The sequence below is a fragment of the Microtus ochrogaster genome, chromosome 21, assembly GCF_000317375.1.
Source record: "Microtus ochrogaster isolate Prairie Vole_2 chromosome 21, MicOch1.0, whole genome shotgun sequence".
Taxonomy (NCBI): Eukaryota; Metazoa; Chordata; class Mammalia; order Rodentia; family Cricetidae; genus Microtus; species Microtus ochrogaster.
Genome location: NC_022022.1, coordinates 26,885,781 through 26,891,818, shown reverse-complemented (window position 1 = coordinate 26,891,818; position 6,038 = coordinate 26,885,781).

Here is a 6,038-nt window from a genome sequence, read left to right as displayed (position 1 = left end):
AAAAAAAAAAAAAAAAAAAAAAAAAAAAAAAAAAAAAAACCAAAGTAATAAAGTCACTATTCTACGAATCTTTTATTTTTTCTTAGGAAATTAAACTGCCAACTGGCATTTAATAGATAATAAGCATGTAATCAATTAAGTAAAACATATTTGTAATTGACAAAGCAATGGGTTTTCAACACGCGAAATCATTTAGAGTTGTTAGACAAATATGCCAAGCCCAACTCAGAAAAAGACCTGAAGACCTTGGCCAGATATTTTAGCTTTCTGTAATATGTATGGTTCTATAATATCTGAAATCATGTTGTCTTTGTCTTGTGATAACATAATAGAACACCCCCAAAGGAGGTATTCATGCTTATAGCTTTGAAGGTCCAAGGTGCAGTAGCTTCTGATGAAGAGGACGTCGTGGCTCATAGCAACACATGCTGGACGGGGGCTTTTAAAGACAATGAGGACAGGAGAAGGGCAAGGAAAAGGCAGAGGCCAGGGTGAAGTCGAGCTTGCTGTTTATAGGAGTTCATTCTTCAAGTCTAAGCCAGTCCTGAGAGCTCCGTACTGAGATGAGCATGAGTCCCTTCCAAGGCTGGTGTCCTGTCATCAGGTCGCCTCCTGCAAAGCTCCAACTCAAAAAGCTTTTCCCACCTCTCAATATTGTTATGCCACAGCAAGTTTCTAGGGTCCAATCCTGTGTGGGAAGAGATAGCAGAGCACAGCAGAGGTTCTTCAGGAAAATGAAGAAAAACTAACGCGAGCAAAGGTCTTGAGAATATACACTGACGTGATCGCATTGGAGGTGTGCAAGTTAAAGAAAACCTGTTGTGTATTTTTTAAAAGATTGACACCATGTGTTTACACATACAGTTACTATATGTAACAGTCATATTAACAGACTTTCCCAAAACCTTATTAAGGGAATCTGACTTCATTGAGAAGCTTTATAAATTTGGCATGGTGGTGTATGTCCATAACCCAGTCCTTAGGAGGTGGAGGCAGGAAGACCACAAGTTCAGGGTCAATCTCAGCTACACAGAGAGCTTAAGGCCAACCGGGAACACATGAGCTCCCAATTCAAACAAAAAAATAAAAATGAAAGCAGAAATGGAGTCACAATGGTTTTAATCTTGTATCCATTCGGTGAAAGTGTCCAAAACTGTAAAGCCATTGGCTAATAAAGTTTCAGGAGAAATTGGCAAATATACCATATAAACAAAATTTTCAGTATCTGTTCTTACTTCTTTTATTATCTGAATGTCTCCCTGATAGGAATCATTACTACTAGTAGTATAATTGTGGATTAAATAATAAAAATCCTCAATTTTTTGAAGCTTAGATTAAAATGAAGAGAAAGGGGGTAGGGAGGGGGAAGGGAGGGAGGGAGGGGAGGGGGGAGGGGGGGGAGGAGGGAGGAGGGAGAAAGAAATAAAGTAAAACCTTGCTAAATACACCCAGGATATCAGGAATCCTGACACAGAGAAGATGTTTCCCTCCTGTCCACCACAAACCCCGATACCTGGACTCAATTTTTCCAAACCGGGACAACAAAACTGTGTTACCCATCCAAGGAATCCCCAGATAGCATTGACTCTTCCCTGAAATCCATTTAGAGAGCAGCCACCACTAGATGGCGCCAAAGCCAGACTTAGGACCACGATGTCTTTGGATAGCAGGAGAAAGTAGCATCAAGATATCAGACTTTTAAAGACTTGATGGGGGAGGAGGAGGGAAGTGGGAGGCGGTGGCGGAGAGGAGGCAGAAATCCTTATAGATAAATAAATTAAAAAAATAAATAAAAATAAAATTAAAAAAAATAAAGACAAGAAAAAGAAGACCAAAGACAAATGTTTAGAAAGGAAAGGGACTTCTTTGTTGTTTTAGGAGACAGGTTCTCTCTGTTTAGCAGGCCTGCCTCTACCTCCCAAATGCTGAGATTAAAGGCATGTGACATTATGCCCTACAAGGATGTTATTATTTTATAGGGAGATAATAACTTCTATAAATATCCTAACCTCAACTAATAGACACACGTTTCCCATTAAGTCAACATGCAAAATTCAGTTGCATTTCAAAAAACGAAAGAAGCACTCTATAAACATTTCTCTAATGTAATGATACCACATAGTGATCCCACTTAAATAGTTCAGAAGGAAAATATCTAAACATAAATCTAATATTCAAATTAAGACAGTGAGACTGTATTGTAAGATACTCATGTGAAAATCTATTTTGTTCATAGCAATGGAAGCCTGATTAAAATGAAAAATACTAAAAAATCCAATTTCCTCAAAATTGGCATATAATTCCAATCAAATTATAAGCAGATATATTAGTATTACCTTTTCTGACTTTGATAATTGAATATCTTTACTCTTAGGAAATATAGCTTAAGGGCTGGTCTGTGGTGGCACATGCTTTTAATCCCAGCACTGGGGAAGCAGAGACAAGCGGATCTCTGTGAGTTCTAGGCCAACCTGGTCTACAGAGTGAGTTCCGGGAAAGGTTCCAAAGCTACAGAGAAACCCTGTCTCGAAAAACAAAAACAAACAAACAAAAAAGCTTAGGGATTTGAAGCAAAATTATATCATAACTAAAATGATTCAGAAATAGCATACATAAAAGAGAGAATACGATTTCAATGTGGCAAAATGATAACTGAACTATAATTATACTTCGAATACTTTGTAATGCAATTTAAACTTTTATAATGCCTTAAATTATTTTGAAATTAAGTGCTAAAAATAAGAAGAAAATACATGAGAGAAAAACAAAAATAGCAATTTTTTGATTGCATAATTTTCTCCATAGTTTGCCTCTTTTTCTTACGCCAAAAGCCTAAATGAATTGAAAAACTTCAACCAAGGGCAAAATGGCTGGGAAAGAAGGAAAAACTCATATAGATGCACCAGTAGAAACCTCTATTTCCCAAGGTAAGTAGTGGAATTATGTACATACGTATTTGTGTATTCATGGAATGCTGTATCTTATAAGAGAAAGAAACTTGGCCTAGTAGGTGTGAGTCTGTATCTCAGAAGCTACGCGCCCTTGAGGCATCTGGCCTTGACTATGTTTATCTCTCTTTACTCCAGGTTCCTCAGCTGGAAAATGGAGAATAAAATGGTTCACTGTGTCGTTTTGTTGGTACACGCTTGGCAACAAGAGCTCATTAAACGGTGGTTGTTATTGCTGTATTTCCTCCAGCAGGCAGTTTTCCAAAGAAACACCTCCTCCTGTTCACCACAGACAAAGCAGGACAGACCAAAGAAAAGCCTGTGTTCACGTGCCACTTGAACCACGGTGTTGATTACAGAGACTCAACGGCGGTCAGTTACACTGTAGAAGAGTCCCATGCGTGGACATGACTCACAGAACACTCTGAGGAAATGAGGTGGCTATGTTAGGAAAGAGTCGCCAGCCACGTGGATGACTCATGACCACGCCTGCCGCAATCACTGAAGAGGCCAGAGGGCAACTCTCAGGCACCTGCCCTCCTGGAGACTTCTACCACAGCGATTGTTTACCTTCTATACAACCCTGGGAAGAAGAAGGACCTTGGGATCCTTGAGAAAGTTCCAGAGCACGCCTTGAGCTCCACCTGCTTCAGGAGTCCTTTGAGCAGCTGCCGTCCTCCACGGGAGAGCATCAACAGGCCTGACCTCTTGATGGTCTTCTGTGAATGATCATTACTCCCCTAATTCAAGATGGCAACACTTACAGCCAGCCCCGGTGAAAACAGCTATGCTGTACAGCCACAAAGATAGGGCTTGATGAAAGTGATAAGGGTTTGGAATAATTCTAAGACTCATTAATAGGGAAGATATCTAAAAATAAAGATTTATGTAATGTTTGAAACCATCAGATAGTTATAGCACCAAGAAGCTCTATGTAACATTTCCCTGGAAGGAGGAGACTTGGAGTGAAAAAAAATAGACATTTCTATGGAAAGGTCCAGAGGAATATCCCAGGGGATTGCATCATCAAGGAAGTGAGCTTTCTCCATAAACATTTTGGGAATGAGACGGTTCTGAGGGGAAGTAGAAGGTATACAATGGGTTCTAGTTGTTGGTTGGTTGGTTGGTTGGTTGGTTGGTTGGTTGGTTGGTTGGTTGGTTGGGTTTTTTTTTTTAACTCTTTGGAGATCCACCACCCAGATCCCAAAAAAATACACTGAGACGAATTCTTACTTATGAATACCTGGCCTTAGCTTGACTTGTTCCTAGCCTACTTTTCTAACTTAAATTATCCCATTTCTCTTTAAGGATGTTTTGCCTATGGGCTTTTTACCTTCCTTTGTTCTATATATCTTTCTTTCCTTCTTACCCGTGGATAGTTGTGTAACTGGGTGACTGGCCCCTGGCTTCCTCCTCTCCTTCTCCTTTCTCCTTTTCTTGTTCCTCCCTCTTCTCTAGACTTCTTCTCCTATTTATTTTCTCTGCATGCCAACCCCTCCTCTCCTTTCTCCTGCCCAGTTATTCGCTGTTCAGCTCTTTATTAGACCTATCAGGTGTTTTAGGCAGGCAAAGTAACACAGCTTCACAGAGTTAAACCAATGCAACATAAAAGAATGCAGCGCATCTTTGATAATAATCTCTTGATAGTGGTTATCCTTAGGAAATAGTGTGGTTAGGCAGGGAGATAAATTCTTTCTTTACTTTCTCTGCTTCAGTATTACCTGACTGGTCACAACTATGTTGCTATTGTTTATTTTTAACAGAAAAAGTATAAGTTGTAGAAGTAAAACTCTTCAGGGAATTGTTGAGCCTCTCCAACGACACCCATGCTAGCAGCTCTAGACTATCAGGAGACTGAGCAATGTTTGGTCAAAAGTGAGATCCCAGTCCCCTGACACCCCTATATCCAAGGACTCTGGGGTGTTTGGGTTGGAAACATCACCCCAACCTCTGGCATTCATTCTTGGGGCACCAGTGGAGTACCAATGGAGCAGAAAGCTCCATCTCAAGCTCCCTCCCCCTGGGAGTTGCCTTGGTCTGGACTCCACCTCTGGAAAAGCCCGACAAGCGATGACCCCTCCCCAGGGATGGTCAGGACCACTCCCACAGGCTATTTAGTCCGCCCCCCCAAGAGAAAGAACACATAGTCTCCAGGTTTTGTGTGGGCTCCTCTCTTTTTTGTCCCCTGGGCCACCTAGGAGTCCTATATTTATTAAACATGGGCATCTTTTATTTTGGTCTAATTTGGTCTGATTAGAATTATTTACGTGGGCAGAGAGGCTCGTCTTAAGATTATTCAAGTAGCTGAGCCAGGAGCCCCCTCTTAAGGAAAAACGCACTGCAGTGTTCTCTGAGGTTGAACGCATTCTGGAGTCGGTGTGTTTCTTAGGTGAATAGGAGCTATGTGTTGCCACAGTCTGGCAGTGCTCCATGTAAGCGGGAGTGAAAAGGGCAATCAGAACTTTTCCAGCTTTTCCCTTTTCAGATCCTAAAGGACTTTACAGATAGGCAGAAGTTTCTAAGAATGTCCTTTCAAGTTTAGATTCTGTGGGGTTTTTTTTATCAGTTACTTTATAGAAATTAAAACACAAACAAAGACACAATCAAAGTCCTAACTGATTTTTTTATTGCAACTTTTAGAAAAGAGTAAAATAAAATCGAAGTGTTATGCCCAGATCATGAAGTCTCCCCAAAACCAACTAGTAGACCAAGTCCTGTGTGTAAAAGCAAAGAGCCTTTTTTTTTTTTTTTTTGGTTTTTCGAGACAGGGTTTCTCTGTGGCTTTGGAGCCTGTCCTGGAACTAGCTCTGTAGACCAGGCTGGTCTCGAACTCATAGAGATCCACCTGCCTCTACCTCCCAAGTGCTGGGATTAAAGGCGTGCGCCACCACCACCCGGCCAAAGAGCCTTTTTTCTTACACAAGCTTGCAAACTCAGACTCTCCATGTATCCATGTATTCAAGAGACTGGAGAGCCCAGAGATCAGTTAGGGTTGGGATTTTATACTAGGAAAGGTAAGGGTGAAGGAGTTCTAAGGTTCAGGACCCCTGACTGACTGACAGTTGTCTAGGGGTGTCCTGGTGAAAAGCG